The sequence below is a fragment of the Elaeis guineensis genome, chromosome 11, assembly GCF_000442705.2.
Source record: "Elaeis guineensis isolate ETL-2024a chromosome 11, EG11, whole genome shotgun sequence".
Lineage (NCBI taxonomy): Eukaryota > Viridiplantae > Streptophyta > Magnoliopsida > Arecales > Arecaceae > Elaeis > Elaeis guineensis.
The window spans coordinates 108,527,520-108,547,921 of NC_026003.2; the positions used below are offsets into that span (position 1 = coordinate 108,527,520).

General features: G+C 38.6%; 1 protein-coding gene and 1 pseudogene across 2 annotated transcripts in view; one reads left to right on the forward strand and one right to left on the reverse strand.

Moving 5' to 3' along the window:
• The window catches only part of LOC140852598 (IAA-amino acid hydrolase ILR1-like 5), a 137,173-nt gene that overhangs the window by 12,999 nt on the left and 103,772 nt on the right, over positions 1-20,402 (forward strand). The gene's annotated exons all lie outside the window — the stretch shown is intronic.
• LOC140852530 (1-acyl-sn-glycerol-3-phosphate acyltransferase BAT2, chloroplastic-like) lies at positions 4,257-20,353 on the reverse strand (annotated as a pseudogene).

Consider the following 20,402-nt stretch of genomic DNA (forward strand, 5'->3'; position numbering starts at 1 on the left):
CTCCACTTCCCGTTGACTTTCTTCACCATGACGACATTTGCGAGCCAGTCGGGATATGTGGTTTCTCTGATGAAGTCTGCCTCGAGTAGCTTGTCTACTTCTTCGTCGATGGCCTTCTGTCTTTCGGGGGCGAAAGTCCGTTTCTTCTGTCTCACCAGCTTCGCACCAGGGGCGATGTTGAGTCGGTGAGTCATTATTTTCGGAGGTATGCTGGACATCTCCGCTGCCGACCAAGCGAATATGTCGGTGTTAGCATTCAACAGCTCTATCAGCTGCCGTCGCTCCGGGTCGGACAACTGTGATGCGACCCGGACGACTTGTTCAGGATTCTTGATCATCGGGATGGAAATCAGCTGTTCAGTCGGTTCACCCCACTCCTCCTCTTCCTGTTGGTCCAGCTTGTCGACCGTCAGAGAGTCCTTCGACTCATTGCTTTGAGTAGAGATTTGGAAGCATTGCCGAGTGAGTTGTTGATCCCCGCGTATTTTTCCGACTTCGTTTTTAGTTGGGAACCCGACCAACAAGTGGTATGTCGAGACTATCGTCCTGAGGGCGTTTAGTCCGGATCTTCCAAGTATGGTGTTGTAAGCTAAGGTACTTGGACGATCGTGAATGTCATGTGGACGGTGCTTTATCGTGGTTCGGTCCCAACTGTCACGGGAAGAGTAATTTCTCCTTCCACTGCGATGGCTTCCTCGGTGAAGCCCACTAGGGGCGTAGAGACTCTCCTGAGTCGGTCGGTCGACAGTCGCATTCGGAAAAAGGCCGAGTAAAACAAAACATTAGTCGAACTTTCATTATCAACAAGAATTTTTTTACATCATAGTTCGCTATCGTCGCTGAGACAACAACAGCGTCATCATGGGGAGTTTGGATTTTTCGAGCATCTTCATCTGTAAAGATGATTACATCATCCTGGCGCGGCCTCTTTGTCGACTCTCCCTCAGCAGTCATTCTTCGATCCAGTCGTCTGGAGATCATGTTGATGACTCCAGCGGTAGGCTGATTATTTGCTACCTCTTCAGTCGGTTGGGGTTGTCGGTCGGGAAGGGGCTGAGCCGGCGGGTCCCTTTGGTACTTTCTGAGATACCCTCGTCGTATGAGGGCCTCTATCTCATCATTGAGTTGGATGCATTGCTCGGTGGTGTGACCGTGGCCCAGATGGAATCGACAGTATCTCCTCCGGTCAAGGCTCTTTGCCTTCAGAGGCAGGGGCCATCGCAGGTATTCCGCTCCTTCGATCTCCATCAGGATCTACGCACGAGGAGCGGAGAGAGGGGTGTAGGAGTCATACCTGCGGTGCGTTGGTCTCGAACTCCGACGTCGGGGTGATCTCGGGCTCCGTCGTTGGGGCGAGACCCGTTTGTCGGTCGGGGGCCTGCTGGGTTCAGCAGCAGCCTGATTTTTTTTTCGCTTCTCCTTTTGGCCCACGTCTTCGGTCAGGCATCGGTCGGAAGCTCCTTCGTCTGCGTGCATGTATTTGTACGTGCGCTCCAGCAATTTGGCATACGTCCGGGGGAGGGTCTTGTCCAAGGAATATGTGAATCGGAACCCTCTTAGCCCCCTCTTCATGGCTGAGATAACCATGTCTTCGTTAAGGTCCCGGACCTCAAGTGTGACCGCGTTGAATCGGACCATAAAGTGTCAGAGCGTCTCGTTTTCTCCCTATTTGAGGGAGAAAAGACTGTCCGAGGTTCGCAGCGGCTTACAGCTGGTGCTGAAGTAGGCCACAAAAGAATGCTCGAGCTGCCCGAAGGAGTGGATATTCCCTGAGCGGAGGCCGGAGTACCAGGCCCGAGCAGCTTTACGGAGCGTGGCGGAGAAGCCGATGCAGAGGAGGGCATCGGTTGCCCCCTGAATTATCATGAGAATCTTGTAGCTCTCCAGATGGTCAACTGGATCGGTGGAGCCATCGTAAGGCTCCACGTGAGGCATCTTGATCCGATTAGGGATCGGCTCGTCGAGAACAAATCGGGAGAGAGGTTGGGTGGTCCGAAAGTCGACGTCATTTGAAGACTTCGACCATCCGTCTGGAGTTGGGCAAGCCGACGGTCGATTTCTTCGAACTTACATTCGTAGTCGTCCAACCGTCGGTGTTGTGAAACCCCAGGGGTCGAACCTCCCGACGAACTTGAGAATGAGGCGGACGATGTCTGCGGCCGCTTCTCCTTCCTCGCTCGCTCCAGTTGGGAAGGAGAAGAATGTCGAAACCGATGGGTGTCGTGCTGTGGCCGTCTCGCCCCTTCTCGGTGGGAGTGCTGAGACGGTTGCTCTTGAGGAGGAGACGGAAGCTGACACGGACGTCGGCGGCTGCTTCTGGACGGCATAGGGTGCGCCGTCGGTGGTTGCGGCAACTGAATCGATTGCTGTTGGAGGTTTTTGACTGCGTCCGTTAGAACGGTCATTTGCCATACGATCGTCATGATTTGCGCCTCCGTAGTTACCACCAGATGCGGAGAGCTGGGCTCCGCCATGGAAGGTGAAGGAGGGGCCTCTTTCCGACGGAAAGAGCGTCTCGCCGATCCGGTAGCTCTCGATCGCTGAGCTCTGATTTTCATCATTTCGAGAGATTTTTCAAGCCCTGTGGAGCTCACTGGCTTACCTCTGTCGAGTACCCCCTACTTGACGTGCCAAATCTATTACAGCCAATCCCTCCATCGTCCAATCGTCGGTGTCGCGCACCTGCAAGAAAAGTCCTCACAGACCGGAGATGCCTCTGGCGGGGACCCTCCGACGGTCAAGTCAGAAAGGAGACTAGGCAACAGTGGAAAATCAGGGGCTCAGCGGGAGAGAGAGAAAGAGAGAGAGCTCAAGAGCTTAGAGGCACTTTTGAGAGCTTGAGAAAGCTTGCTCGGAACTTCCCCCTTACCAATACTGTTGCCTTGCCCCGTTTTATAGTAGAACGCGGTATGGTCCCGCCATTAATGGTGCAGATAACTAGGGAGTTATCAAATCACCGGAGGCTGTCAAATCGCCGTGAGCTATCAAATCACTGGGATCAATCTATGTCCTTGACAGGACAATGCCCCAGGACGGTCGTGCCGCATGTCCTTGACAGGACAACTGCCCATAGCGGTCGTACGGCGTTTGGGTGGGCTGGCTGACTATATGTCGGTCTTCGACCGTCGGGACGTCGGATGATGATCCGGAGACACCGTCGACTGATCTGATGCCTTGCGGAAGTCGAACATCGGCTGCCACCCCCGATAGTGAGTCTGATTTGGGCTCGACCGCTTGGCCGGTTGGGAACAGTATGAGTCTGTTCGACCGACATATCTTCGACTGAATATTATCAGCAGCCATTGTCGGCAGTCACCGTCGGAATCGTCGATCAGTCCGATCGATAGAGTCAGACGTCGGTCGAACAGATCCGAGGGTAAGTTGGCATACAGGGGTCGGTCGATATATCCCAATAATATCCACCAAGATTTTTGTTGAGACATGTTTGATACTGATATAAAAAATAACTCAATTGAGAAATCAGCCAAGATAGAAAAATAGCCATCCACAGACTTACATTCAACGTGCCATCAAATGACGAAACACTAAGGACTCATTTTATTCATGGGAAAAATAGGGGGTCAACAAGAAAATAAAAAAATAAATCATATTTGGTTGGAGATTTCTCAAGAGAGAGATGGGAAAGAAATTTTCTCTAGAGAATAAAAATTCTCACATTTCATGAAGAACAAAAATTTATGTAGAATATGAGAAAGCCATTTTTCCACTAGTTGGAAATTATTGTAATTTTTATTTTTTTCAAAAATATCCTTGAGCCATCATAGTCAAATAGGTCATACTAAAATGGATCAAATTTTGTCTCTTCAAACAAGTTGGAATGTGTATAGCAACTTCACATGACTAATTTGCTTCGGATCTAAAATACTCTGTTATCGGTAAATTATTTTAAAAATAATTATCATGATTTTATAAGAAGAAATGGGGATAAGACATTAATAATGATTTATCTCCAGATTCAGATATTTCTAGTTTGCAAACTAGGTTGGGAAATGAAGCGCCAATAGCAATATCCATGTCTTAACATTCTCCTTCTACTTATATTGCTGATATTGATATTCCAAATATTATAAGTGGAAATATTTCATCTAATTCTAAGGCATAACAAGTTTTTCACACAAGTTTTTCAAAAAAGTAGATAAACAACCACATATAAATTATTCTAAAAAATGCACCTCCTATATTATTTTTTTCATGATTAACTAAACATGAAAAAAATTACTTTTTCAAACATCATATACCAAAGCATCAATTTCTTAGAAAACATATTTTAGTGAGATAAAACTCTTCCCACAAACCCAACGTGTCCTCGTGCGTTGGAGTAAGAAGTATAAGGCCAGCCTTGCGGAAGATTTATGGCTTCGAAGACCCAAAAATGGTCTGCATTTGCTTTTGCTTTTAAAACGTACCCACACGGACGGGTTGCCAGGGAGAGGCTACAGTTTGTTAGTTTGCTTGCTCTCTCATTTTATCTCCCTATCGTCATTGTACATGCGCAAGCATGAGGATGGAAACAAGCCGATGGCAACGCGTCCGAAAACAAATGCAAAAGCTGTGCATACTGCCATGGAGAAGAAAAATGAAATCGATCTCCATTACATGCACAAATTTGCACTTGCTCTGGGACACATGAGAGACAGCAGGCCAAGCGTGCCCCGTTTAACCTACACACCTGTACATCTAGCATTCACCTGTCAACAAAGTAAAATCCATTGTCAAACTTGTTGACAGCGAAAGTAAAATTTTGCAAAGTGATTTATTTCAACAGAGATTATTTATGAGAAGTTTTCGTTGTTCAGTCGGTTTCACAGAAAACTGTTGTCCTCTTTTCTGCCCGCAGATCCCAGTCACCAATTCCTGGGTTATCATGTTACTCCCTTTGCTTAATTTTTGCAGTTCGTTTTCCTTCCTGTTAAACCAGAAGATTATTGTCAATGAGGTGGTAAATAATCATTAGAATGCATAGACAGCATAAAGTGCAGAAGTGAGCACCAAAATATAAATGCAGGACAATGTTGACAAGTTCATTGCTCTTTTCAAGACTCATTCACACATTTCATATACCTGCAGAATGTGTCCCTACAAGGGGGTGCTTGTTCAGATAAATCTATATTTATAATTTCAGTTCCTGGCTTCCATACATGCAGTTCTTTTATAAAATAAAGCCATATACTCTGAGAATGAAATACAAATTTTACAAGCTAAAAGATATTGTAATTTATTTTTGCCATCTTTACTGTATATAATGAAATGCCTTTCCCAAGGATGTGGCCTGCAGGTAGGGGTGCAAATGATCCGAGCTTCTCATAAGCAGCCTGAGCTTTGTTCTAGGCTTGGTTCCGTTAGAAAGAAACCAAGATCACCCAGTTCTTGGAGTCCGGATCATTGAACTTGAGCCGGTTGCAAATATAGTCAAGAAGCTTGGCTCGAATCCATAAAAGCTTTGGCTCAAAGCCTATGTGAGTGGAGCTTGAACAGTTTAAGTTGAGCTTGGCTTCAAATTGAGCCAAGCTAGAGCAACTCATATATACACCGAGCCAAGCCGAGTAGCACACCGAGCTGAGCTCGAGCAGCCGGCTGCTCGGCTTGACTTGTTTCATTTGCACCCCCCTACCTGCAGGTGGTCAGAACTTATAAACATACTATCTGTTAAAGCATCCATACTCCTATTGATTCTCTCTTTTTACTTAATATTAATAATACCATATACAAACTCAAAATAACGATGTGAGATGATATAGTAATGGTAGATTTTGAAAAAAAATAGGGCATGGATATGGAGGTGAAAAATCAGCAACTATATGCATGCATATATTTTATTGTATGATTTTGTTTAATTTGTTAAAAATTCTAATACTTCTACAATAAAGTAATCAGATAACCATGCGAACATCCTTAATTTATTCATAAAGAAAGAAGCCCTTATTGGCCCCAAACAGTTAAAATATATAGAATATTAAGAGTTTAAGATGCAACATAAGGTAAAAAAATTCCATAAATTTTAATGTGCTACATCAACTTTATCATATAGGTATCATCCATATCCATAGACTATACAAGCAATGACATAAAGATAATAAGTTACAGAACAGTCCATCCATCATGCCGATGTTTCAAATAGTCTCCTAAAGAAGAAAGGGAAAGCCTCTAATCAGTTAAATCTAACTTCCATGAACTCAGTTTCATTGTTACTATTGAACCCTACCCACATATTTGGTCCACATCTAGCACATAGACAACCTAAATCAATTACTAAAATATAAGGATGTGATATATGGATAGGACATTATAAACCTTGAAAAACATAGGATATGAGAAGACTGAAGCATAGAAAAAAGAAAATTCTTTACATGCATTAAAAAAAAGGGATCTATGAAGCATAATGGATCATCACAACATACTCTATACACTCCATCGAATAATATGAAAGTCTACAAATACTATTATTTATTTAGTCATCATCAAATCCATAGACTGCAATCCATACTCCATATCACCACCACAATTCACTATTTGAATTGAAAGATATTCATTCATCAAACAAAAGAAAGAATGAAAGTCCACCCCCATCACCAGAGCTATCTGGCGTCCTGGGCCTATCCCTGAAGCATCTGGAGTCTCTTTTTAGTTCTAAAAATGGGATACTTAATAATTATCCCACGCGTTTGCTTACTGTGTCCATCAAGTATCCAATCCTATATACATCAAAAATGGACACTAGATACAATTTGAAGCACCTGTGCTTTTTGGATGGGGAAAAAAAAATAAAGATAGATACGTATTTCTAAGATATATTTGACATGTGTTGGGAAACACCCTAAACATACCCTTACCTGATTGCTATTGGATACCACTATCTAGGATCCATCTTTTAGAGGCCGCTCATGTCTTTCTACTTTTCATACTCTTGCTATAAAAATAGAACTTTGTCAGGAGCACTCACGACTCTATCATTCCACAAATCCAAATATTAGATGAGGCATTTGACAGATGGTTCTTAATCATTGCTTATGATCTGACATGACTGTCAATGGACTGAGCAAAGAGAAATAATTGGTTCTGAAACAATCAAAAGAGAATAAGCTAGAAACCTTTTGACCGACACTCAACCCATAAAACCAACATCTCATAATCTTATATTACAAAATATATGAAATTCAAAAGTCAAATGCATTAAATCTAAAAAATGATACGTCAAAATAGAAGAAAAATGATATATCAAGACAGAAGTAAAAAAAATCGAAATACTATCTCCTTATAAAGTGTGGTTTAAAACAGAGGTGATAAATATAGTATATACCATCTGAGCCTATACATGGATTTGCTAGAATCTGGGAAATGGAAAATGAAGTTATATCACAATAACTCAGTTAAGTCATCCTAGAACTGAAACATATTGAGTTTCTTTTATTACCATTTCTCTTCTATTACCATCTGATCATATAGATTTTGTCTTGCCCACTATTTAAAATGACTTGACTAGCACTCAATTGGCTATCGAGTTTTTTCCAGCATCAACTATGCTCTTCAAAATATGCATACAAAGTTTTTCGCTGATATATCAAAACAAAAGTTTTGACTTTTAGAATATTCCTTAAAAAAGTTTGCCAATCAACATTCTTTCCTAAAATAATCTTATACTTGTTTTCAAAATTACCAATATATCTCCAGTTGAAGCTTAGCAAAGATAGAAATCTGGCCAATCAACAAATGCACATTAGCTCTCTTTTCCTCTCTTTTTTCTCTCTATTTGGATCATTTGATTCATTTATCTTGCTAATCAAAAACCAATTAAACAATTCACGATCAATTAACATTTGAAATTTGAATTTTAACTTGTTAAGTTATTCAATTTCAAGTCTTCCATCCCCATAGGGTAGTATTTCTCTTTTAAGTTTATCTCCCTCTCTCTCTCGCTCTACAATCCATTTAATATGATAATGTTTTTTGTTTGATGTAATTTAATATGTGATATTCATAATCTTCCCTCTTGAGCATGGGCTCTAGCGCAATGATAAGTTTGCTCTATTCTGACCTAGATGTCATGGGTATGAAACAAAGGAAAAGCTTCTCTGCATGGGGGGATAAGTCTGCGTATGTCTAACCTTTCCGAGACCTACAATGGCAAGAACCTCATACACTAGGACACCATTCTTTTCCCTCTCAAACATGCCTGCATGTACCTGGTTGCTAGTAACAATAAAAACAACAAAAAAAATTGATAGGGGCTCATAGTAGTTTATAGACTTGTTTCAGTGAATAAGCATGATTCACAGCTAACGTACATAATTTTGGCATCATAATGCATTCTAGAGATGGCATTAAAAGGCATCTGACATATGCATTATATAGTATTAAGTAACATGAAAATAGACGTCGTACACAAATTCTTGGTACCATAGGAAGCTTATATTCTGGCACTGCTGTGGCAGGATTATATGCGACAGGCTATCTTACTTTTTTAGATTTGATTCAATGTACAGTGATAATTTTGCATTGCTACCATGTTTGACCTATATTCTTTCAATCTTAGAAAAAGGAAAAGCCAAAAGTCACAACTGTTTTAAATAATATAAGAAGACTGTTAAAGATGTCAAACATGGGTTCAATTTACCATGGGGAACAAGTTGCTGCCCTTGAACCAAATCCTGGTTCTGCCACTAATTCCATATTTAAGAACTTTGCAGCCTTCCTCATTGTTTTATCATAATTTCATTTTCCTGCCTCCATATGCATACTATTGATCTTACTTCATGAATCACCCCGTTCCCCATATCCTCTCTCACTCTGTTAATGTCTCAAGCTTCTGAATGCTTGATAATTATATCATTTTATGCTGTCTATTCTATGAGTTTGTATAGTTTTATGCTGTCCATAACATTGATTTTACTTCACAAATCACCCCCTTCCCATGCTCTCTCTCACTATTAAAGTCTAAAGCTTCTGATTGTTTGATTGTCATATTATTTTTTTGCTGTCCATACTACGAGTTTCCTGTCAATCATCTTGGTTGTCATGAAGCAATGCAGCAAAATACAAAACCAAGAACATAAACTTTTCCAACTCTTTTCTTTGTGTAGAGATCAGATAACACATGCAAGGAGAGGAGAAAGCCGAAAAAGATCAAAGAGGATTAAAAGGAGCAGGGAAGGGACGAGGACAGCTCTTTGCATGGCAATGGAAGTCTCCTATCTGGCTGGAAATGAGGAGGATTATGTTTGCATGGTGATTGGACGAACATTCATGGTCAATGTCCCGACCTAATGCTATCCATGCGATTTAACCAATTGTCCATTTGTTGCCCCTACATGAGTTCCAATCAATTTTGAAGAAGGGTAGAAGATTTATTTATTAGGGAAAAAAATATTCTCAGCATTTTTTACATTTAAGGTCTCCAACTCCAATGGTATATACATTGCCTGCTAGATGTTTTAAAGGATCAGAAACTAAATATCCTTGTATAAAGGGATACATATGTGCACACTTCCTTCCAATTAACCCAAGCAAAACAACATCAATCTATTCAATTTCTTATAATCACCAAACTTTAAAGACCTTAAGTTATTAAGATGATTCTTTTGGGCATAAACAAGATCTTTCAAAGTTAAACTTTCGAAAAATACATACATGGTTCTGAAGAAAAGCACTGCACAAAGGAAATCCTATCACATATAAAAAAACCACTTGCAACTTGTGATTTTATAAGGAAGCATTTTTGCTTGTTGCAACTTTAGACATTAAAGACTGCATCCCATTAGAAGAAAAAATTCAAGGGGGCTGCACCTAATAATGAACTACATAATAGTTTGACCATTGAATATGTTAAAAGGTATAAGTAGCATAGTGACAAAAGAAGGGCTGCAAGTATCCATCTTTACGGTATTAGCTTCACAAATATAAAGAACAATTATTTTCTATTCTCATATGTTCTGAACCATTTGCATCATCTAACTTCTTAATAAAAACTAATTAGGAAAGGACAGAAGTACCTTATAACTCATGACTCATGAGTCTTTTCCCAAAAAATGCAGACCTCATAATGAGAGTCATAAGTTTAACAGCAGGCGACTTTATGCATTACATGAACTCCATAGCCATTAGCAGCAAGTAGCTATGATATTCCTAATTCACTGCATCACATGTCTGCATCATTTCCTTCTATAGGCCAGTGAACAACAACTTTCACTGAACCTGGAGTCAGTACAGCCTCCATTCCTGCAGGCATAAGCTTGCCAGTTCCCAAAAGGGTAATTGGCACAAAAGGAACGCATCTTTGCAGCAATAATAAATGCACCTTTCTACATGATCATAAATGAAATTTCCTATCTCAATTTGCTTCAAAAATAATATGTAGGTAAAGTTACATTCCACTATATGTAATTGTATTTAGTTTATCTGCTGAAGAACTCACCTTGAAGGAACCTACTTTTCCATCCTTACTTTGAGTTCCCTCTAGAAAGAAACATACAGATGCCCCTTTCTTGACCAAATCCATGCAATATTGAGGCAACCCTATTCTAAATAATCAATAAATTAATTAAAGAAAAAGGTCACATATCATGTATTCAAGGAACAAAAAATAAAGAATTGGACATCAATGTTGTTACACCCCGAACCTAACACCTGGATTGACCACGTGACATGGCCACATGAACCCTAAAGCAATGCCCTAAATATAATGCAAGGCCTATAAGATGACTCCATCGCTCAAACTCTAGATCAAGCCCATCCGAAACTATGTATCCTATAACTTTGAAAAAGGAAAGGATGGTTGTGAGCTTTACAATCCAATAAGAATCCCCCACACTCAAACCAGCATAAATATAAAATATCTTTACGATAATATTTAGCCGATAAAAAAATAGTCAGATTCATATATCAATAATTTGAATAATGTTCAATATAACAATATATATGCTATAAAACATACATATATAAGTCATGCCAACATACACATCAGGTTTAATTGTATAGCTACTCAGTTGCAAACATAGCACCATACAAAAATCTCGAGATACATGTTACTTATATATCATGCAAGCAACAATTTGATTCAACAATATTCCAATGAAATTATTCTTTTTTTATCATCTAATTACTATAGTTGGATCATGACCACATTATCACTCCGGCACTGGATTAAATCCGCTCATGCTCCAGCCTGTGGTAGGCCAAATATACACCCACGTTTCCGCCCATGACCAGCAACTACATCTCAGCCACAGTTAATATCATAAATACTACATTTCATACATACCGACTAGTTCAGATATCATTCAATTAGATATAATTAATCATCTTGATTTAATTTTAGTACTGGACTAGTCACAACCATGCTCCAGCTCATGACAGACCAAACACACACCATGCTTCCACCAATGGCCAGCAACCATAAATCACATTTTAGCCCATAACTGATACACCATATGACAGAGTAGTCCACATGCTCCCTTTTCTTCCTCTCTAATAACTATGCAAAATTATGTTTGTCTTTCTAGCATTGGACTAATTACAACTATGCTTCAATCTTTGGTAGGCCAAACATAACGCTGTACCCTAACCTAAGGCTGACCACCCAGCACACATATCACGTTTCTTGCATCGCCAATCAGTCCAAACACCGCCCATACCCCATTTATATTATTAAAGTCATAATCTATTTTTTGGCATTAGATTAGTTATAGTCATACACCAGCCCGTGGTAGGCCAAAAACAATACTACACCTTAACCCAAGACTGGTCTAGTATACACGCCATGTTTCTTGCATGACTGACCAATCTAGATGCCACATACACCCTATCAATTATGTTAAATTATGTTTTCCTAACTCAACAATTATAAAGCACAAATTAATCATGAATCATACAATACCAATCCATCAACACATGATATATGAGTTGGTATACATATATATAACACAATTATATAGGTATAGTTTTAAACAAAATTTTTCATAATCATGTAGATGATTGTGTGAATGAACCCTTACCTCTACTGATGACATATCCAATTACCGCGAACCTTGACCTGCTCCTCGGTCTATGAACCTAGGGGCGAAGTATTCGACTTAACGTCATCTTATCCCAATAATTGCTCACCTATAGAGCCAGTCCTCACCATCAAATCAATTGAAACATCAAGAATCTCTGGTGGAAAATTACAGAAAAACCAGGATACATGGTTGCATGACATTAGCCCAAGACCTCAGATCTCATAACCCAGTCTAAAACACCTCCTAGCGTCGACCCAAACCTATCATGTACCTGGACCCTCCATTGGTCCTAGGCTATCAACAAATTAGAGAGAGAAAAAGTGAAGAAGAAGAGAGAAAAAAGGGAAGAGATTTATTTATTTGTTGATTTTTTCCTTTCTCCTCTCTTTTCCTCTCGTTTTCTTCTTCCTTTTTTTTTTGACAAACAAGGGAAGGGTGGGGTATGATCTCAATGGAGGAAGCCCAAGACAGTCAGAGGTGGTGACCCCTGGTGGCTCTAGCCCTCGGTAGCTTGAGCACAGCCAAGTCCAGTGACGACGGCCAACTCGATAGAAGAAGAAAAGAAGAAAGAACGGGAAAAAGGAAAAACTCTCGGTCAGCCACAACCCATGGCAGTGACCCACGTCAGCAAGGGACTCCGACAACTTTGGCCTTCAACAACTTGAGCATGGCATCATCCAACGGTGGCGGCCGGCACGATAGAGGAAAAAGAAAAAAATAGGGGAAAGAGAACTCCATATAAGGCATCGGATTTTCATTAATTCCGGCAACTCGTCGATGGTAATTGGGCCATCAACGGTGGCCAAATGACCCGGAGATAGGCGTGGAAGAGAGGTTGGGGGTGGGTTACCTCATTCAGGCAATCAATTGGCAGTGAATGCTTAAGAACCATCCACAGAAAAACAAACTAGATGGATCCGAAGCTCCGCCGGCAATGGATCATGGATGAGGGGCAAGATGCCTAGAGGAAGTGGGGAGGGCGCTTTATAGCTGAAGGCTAGAGCTCCGATGAACTCTAGACTCCTGATCCTTATCAAAGTCGGGAAAAGGAGGCCGACTCCATCGGGAGTCAGCCTCTCTACTTCTTTCACCTCGTGTGCCTAGCATGTGAGGTTTAGAATTTTTTTAAAAAAATTTTTCTACTTTAAAAATCATGCGAACAAATGTAAAAATGTTTTGGGTGGTTAACAACCGGGTCCTTACAAGGGTATAGAACACTCATCCACTAATTATCGTCTTATAACTTCCAAATTTAGATGAAATGAGGACTAGAACAACTTTCAATTAGACAACACATTCCTCACTCTTTACAATTCGATAAACATGAAGGCCAATCTGGGGCATCCAATAAATGGATAATCTCTGGATTGAGGACTGCAACAGAATCAAGATAATACAGTCCGAACATATATGATTTCAGTGCAGTGGTACTATTTATAGATGGCTGACAGAATGATAAATTTAAGAAACTAATGGTCCCATGCCTCCTGGCAATATGCATTGTACAGCAAGTATAATAGATGTGGAGTAAGATTTTCTATGATTGCAATCACAGAACAAAATCAACAACTACTTCATGGTGCATGTCAAATATTAAAAGGAAAGAAAAAAAATGAAGAAGAACCAGTACCAACTGACTCTGTTTGTCTGGCTAAAAGGAATGACACCCATAAGGAGAATTGCTCACCAGTGATTGGAAACAGAAAAATGCTTCTCTTGCCTTATGAACTTGAAGCACCACCCAAGAGAGAGGGGTGTAAATGTGCAAGAAGCTCTGGTGGTTGAAGATATGCACCATTGGAGTGTTCTAAGGGGCAAGATTTCCATCTTGTCAAACTCAAACTTATAAGATGGAGTGATGGTCAAGGTTGTCCATATCTTAGCAATCAAGTGATAAGCTCTCCAAAGATGCCGATCAAACAAAAGAATGTATGGGTGCGGCATCGCCATTGCCACTAACAGAAAGATTGCAATGTAACAGTCAGGACCTCATTTAAAAAGATTTGTTGGAAAGTGTTATTTAAGTTTCTTAGAATTGTATAAATATCTAAGATCATTTTAGAGCATAACCTATGGGAGTAAACACATGCCTGTACAAATTCTCACATATTCTTCCCATTTAAGCACTTGCGCTCTCACCAGGCCAAGTGTCCAAATCCATTCAAATACAATTACAAGCACCATAATCCCATGGTTAGTTCTAATGGGTTTGTGTGACAATGGCCTCTAGTCCACATGGTCCATGAGTGGATTTAATCTGATACTATTTACAGCAATCCAAGATCTTACCCAAAAAGACTATCTGAAAAGTGTGATTTAGATTTTTTAACTCTATATAAGCATCCAAAATATCTCTAGCGCATAACCAATGACGTACTAAACACATGCCTGTGTGAATCCTCATATAAATTCTTTTTTAACAACCCCAGACTTCACTGAAAAAAGTTAGTCAAAGGTGTTATTTGGATTCTTTTGCCACATATAAGTATCCAATATCACCCTAGTGTATAACCAACATAAAATTATACACATGCCTACATGGATCCTCACATACTCCCCCTTCTTAAGCCTTAGCATCTTTACCGGGCTAAGACTTTAAATCTATTCAAATTCAATCACAAGTACCATAATCCCATAGCAGCCACAATAGCCTCATGTTGCAATAGCCCCTAGTCCATATGGATCATTAGTTGGGTTCGATCTAATACCATTTGAAGCAACCCAAAATCTCATCCAAAGAAGATAGGCGAAAGATGTTAGTTCGGTTCCTTAATCTTGTATGAGTGCCCTAGATATTCCTCATGCATAACTGATATGGGGATAAACACATGTCCTTACATGTCCTTATAACAATCATGACAGTCATGGAGTAACAGCAAACTGCACCGGTTCTCAAACCTAGTAGGAATTCTGATTGTTATAGAAATTTCAATAGTATCAAGTAGCCACCAATAAATATTAGAAAAACAATGTTACGAATGTTCAAGAAATAAGTTTTATTTTTTTTTTATTTATGTTTCATTGTATAAAAAAGCAGATTGCCATCAAGTAGCTGCCATGGAGATTTTTTTTTTTTTTAAGGACTGATCAAGTTTCAAAATGTTGGCTTTATTTTTCTTCCCCTTTCTTTTATAAACCTATTTGTGCTAACCTAGCTGCTTGATGGTTATTAAAGATAATAGATGTCATAGAAATTTGATAAATCGGTCTTCTATTTCTTCTTCTTTGATATAAAAACCCATAAGGGACTTTTGGTATAGGGTGATCCATCCAAAGTCAAGGATGATGTGGGTGGAGGTGATGAGATCACCGTATTTAGCTGCACCATGATGATCCCATGTGGCAGTGATTTCAAATCACCTCCACTTTTCAAATTACCCCCTAACCTAATGATGAAATACTCATCCTCGAGTTTGAGAATCTAAGATCACTCCTAAACAGTGATTTTAGGCTGAAATATAGGGACAAAAATATCCTTTAGTCTAGCAAAAAAGTTAATGTATCATTATGCCATTAATATATTATATCAACGTTGTATATATGATATTACATTATATTTGATACTATATATTATATTTATGATATATATTACATTATATATATGATTAATCATATTATTGTCATATTATGATTCAATGATAATTTTATATTAGAGTAAAAATATCTTATTGTACTTCATATTTATATTTTATTACAGGACTAATAAATATATTTTTATAGAATCTATTAATTGTTAATATATTAGTAAATATAGTGATATTTTATTTGTAATATATTATATATAATTGATAAATATAATTTTAAGGAATATATTATAGATAGTTTTGGTATTATATAATCAGTGATCTTGGATTCTTATAGAATACCAAACAGGTTACTCATGGATATCCGAGGATCTTTAATCATTGGATCATGGCCCACGAAATGCTACAATCTGGATCATCGGTGATCAGATCACCACAAGATTCAGATCACTGGTGATCTTAGATCACTGTGGTGATCCCATTTGTGTCACCAAATGGCAATGCTGCTATATATTATCCAGTAGTCACCATCAAAATTGGCAAAGATTCTACAAGCCAAAACAATTCAAGAAACCAAGATTCTTATCAATGTGCTTCTTGGAAGAACCTGTTATCGAGTACGCGGAATCATCGGTCAAGCCCGCAGTGGAGGCAATCTCTTGATCTCACGATTGTGAATCATATGCTGTTTCTTGAAAGGACTCGTGACGTTGGTGCCATGAAACCGGAGCTTCTGGCCGAATTGGTTACCTGGAGAAAACAAAATGTTGAGACAAGAAATATGGTTGGAATTTTTTTAAAAAAAATTATTCAATCAATCGAAGAAAAAGAAAGAAATGCTCTGACCAACGAAAGACGGCAGGATTCTTGACGAAGGGTGGGTGCGAAGGCGAGAGGGGAGCAGGGTTGGAGCCGGGCAAGGGTTTCCATTAGACAAGCGGGAAAGACGGGAATTGATAACAAAGAGATCAGAGGACAACGCTACCTTTTCATTTAATCTCTTCTACAATACTACCTGTGCCCATGAAACTATTATTTCTTAGTATTTAATTAATAGTATGTTTTTTTTTTTAGAATTCTTTACCCAAATAATATTAAAAATAAAAATTTTTACAAAAATAACGCATCTTTCAACTTATTTATAGAGATAATGCAAAACCACGAAACGACATTTGGAATGACGTTTATTGGATAGAAAATGCCATTTGGAATGGCATTTTTTCGCTATACGTCTCCACCTCCGTGGCACTTCGATACACATCATCTTGGTAGAAAAAATAAAAAGCACCATTTAAAATGACATTTTCAAATTAATTTTAAAAAAAATAATCCACCACCATCTTGTTAAATTTAATTTTTTACTGATTTATTATTAATTTTAAAATAATTTATGAAAATAATTTTAAAATAAATTACGAAAATAATCTACCTCCGATCAGAACTGATCGTCCTCCAGTCTAATTCTGCTAGCTCTCATCTTCTGATCGGATCCAGATCCTCCCAGCTCTCATCATACTCGATCGTCCTTTGATCAGATCCTCCAGCTCTTATTCTCTGCTCAAAACGATCGAATCCTCCTAGCTCTTATCCTCCGATTGGATCCGATCATCCTCCAGTCGGATCCTACCGGCTCTCATCCGATGGATCTGGATCCTCCCAGCTCTCATCCTCCGATCGAATCCAGTCGATCGATCCTCCCAGCTTTCATCCTCTAGTCAGATCTGGTTGTCTTCGGATCCTCCCAGCTCTTATCTTCCGGTCGGATCTGATCTTCCCAACTCTCATCGGATTCGATCGTCCTCTAGTAGAATCCAGATCTTCCCAATTCTCATCCTCTTATCATCCTCCGATCCGAACCGATAGGATCCTCCCAGCTCTCATTGGAGGTCGTGGTTTGATGATCAATCAGGAGATGATCTCCAAGCCGTCATCATCATCATGGATGTGTATGGATGCTGACCAGTAAACCCTAAACCTTAAACCCAACCCTAAATCCTAAACCCAAACCCTAAATCTTAAACCTTAAACCCTAAATCAGAGGTCGCTAACAGCCAACCAATCTTGTGATGTGCACTGATGTGGACAGAACACTGTAATCTAATCTAACCTAAAGTTCAGTATGACCTGACCTGACCTAAAGCACCGTGTGACCTGACCTAAAGCACCCGGATACTGTGACTTGACTTAAAATTCCTGTGATCTGACCGATCCATGATTCAACAGGACTAACCAGATGTAGGTGCCTACATCTGATTATAGGCGCCTTCTAACCATGGATTGTAGGCACCTACAATCCAATTTTGACAAAAATCCAAAAAAAATTAAGCACCCATGTAGGTGCCTACATTTGGATTGTAGGCGCCTAAAAAAAATAGGCGGCTAAGCAGATGTAGGCGCCTACATCTGGATTGTAGGCCTACAATCCAGGTTAGGCGCTTAATTTTTTTTAATTTTTTTAATTAAATATGAATAATGATATTTTATTTAAAAAAATAAAAAAATTAGATGTTTCTGGATTGTAGGCGCCTACAATCCAAATGTAGGCACCTACATCTGGATTGTAGGTGCCTACAATCCAGGTTAGGCGCCTATTTTTTTTAATTTTTTTAATTAAATATGGATAATGATATTTTATTTAAAAATAAAAAATTAAGTGTTTCTAAATCGTAGGCACCTATAATCTAGATGTAGGCGCCTATATCTAGATTGTAGGCGTCTACAATCCAGGTTAGGCACCTAATTTTTTTTTAATTTTTTGAATTAAATATAAAATAATAATATTTTATTTAAAAAAATAAAAAAATTAGGTGTTTCTGGATTGTAGGCGCCTACAATCAGATGTAGGTGCCTACATCTGGATTGTAGGTGCCTACATCTGGATTGTAGGCACCTACAATCCAAGTTAGGTGCCTAATTTTTTTTTATTTTTTTAATTAAATATAAAAAATAATATTTTATTAAAAAAATAAAAAAATTAGGTGTTTCTGGATTGTAAGTGCCTATAATTCAGATGTAAGCGCCTACATCTGAATTGTAGGCACCTACAATCCAAGTTAGGCACTTAATTTTTTTTAATTTTTTTTAATTAAATATATATAACAATATTTTATTTAAAAAAATAAAAAAATTAGATGTTTCTGGATTGTAGGCACTTACAATCCAGATGTAGGCACCTACATCTAGATTGTAGGTGCCTACAATCCAGGTGCCTAATTTTTTTTAAATTTTTTAATTAAATATGGATAATGATATTTTATTTAAAAAATAAAAAAAATTAAGTATTTCTGGATCGTAGGCGCCTACGATCTAGATGTAGCCTACAATATTTTAGATATATTAGCATGTTAGGTGCCTACATCTGGATTATAGGCGCCTACAATCTATGTTAGGCGCCTAACATGCTTATATATCTAAAATATTGTAGGCACCTACAATCCAGGTTAGGCGCCTAACATGCTAATATTGTAGGGCCTTGATGTCGTGGATCGTACGCCATAAATATATCTAAAATAATGATATATATCCCAAGTGTATTAGAGCATAAGAAATATAATTTTTAATATATGAAAATGATGATGTGACTATTTCATTACTAGTAAATGTCTGGTAACACAACATTGTCACATAATATATTTCTGGATATAAAGCAATATTTAAAATACAATCCCAAAAAAGATATAAAATAATATTAAAAATATATCTCCGCAGCCTTTAATTTCTTTCACTACTTGAAGTTGAAGTGTATTAAAGTATCCTAGGACAGCGGCGGCGATCGTGACCTTGTTCCTTACAAATACTATAATGATTCTTGCTTCTTATTTACCTATCATCCATCTCATTTCGCAATCTTGTTGACTTTGATCTGCCTTTCTGCTTGGATCTCAAACGATGATGATTAGAAATATATTTGAACATACCTGTATGCATCTAATAATCTTTATGTGATAATGGATTAAGCTCGCCACTCCAAACATTCATATATGTTGTAATTATTATGCATCATCCACAAATCTACTAAAATGTATAGTAATTTCTTGGCATACAGCTAAAACGTGTGAACATGGATATTTATACATGCTCCACTTTTCATAAGAATATTTTTTTTTCACTTAAAGTAACAGTATATGAATTGTCTCCACCTCGTAACCCTGTACTTGCTTTCCTCGTCAGCACTTCATGTATGCCTCTTTGAAGATTGAACACCGTTACTCGATGCTGATTGGCTTTAACTTGATCTTCAGCAATTTTAATAGCAACATAAGGAGTAAAAAGATTATTTGGATTCTCCTGTATATATCTTAAGGCTTGGGCATGTCTTGTATTAAAGTATTTCATAAGATGGTAAAATGTCATTGGAACACAAGCTATAATTGGCACATTCCTAGCTCCTCATAAAATATTATTAAAAATCTTTAATAAATTTGTAGTTAACACACTATAGCACAGACCATCATCATGTGCCAATATCCACTTCTCTTCTTCTAACTCAGACAACCAACTCTAAGCTTCTTCGTTCACTGTTCTGATCCTACCAATAATAAAATTAAAATTACAAACTTGATGAGTGCTTCCTGCTTGCCATACTGCTCTTTTAAGCTGCACATTTTTAAAATGAGTGTTGAAATTACTGCAGATATGTCATAAGCAGTATCGATGATAGGCACGTGGTGGACTCCATCCAATAGATTCATCTGCAATGGTATTTAATATACCTGGATGTCTGTCAGAAATTAAGCATACTCCATTTCTGTCTTTGACGACATGTGTTCTGAGCTGAAAAGGAAACCAACTCCAACTGGCAGTCGTCTCTTCATCCATAATTGCATATGCTAAGAAAAAAATTTTATTCTCTGCATTAATTCTTGTT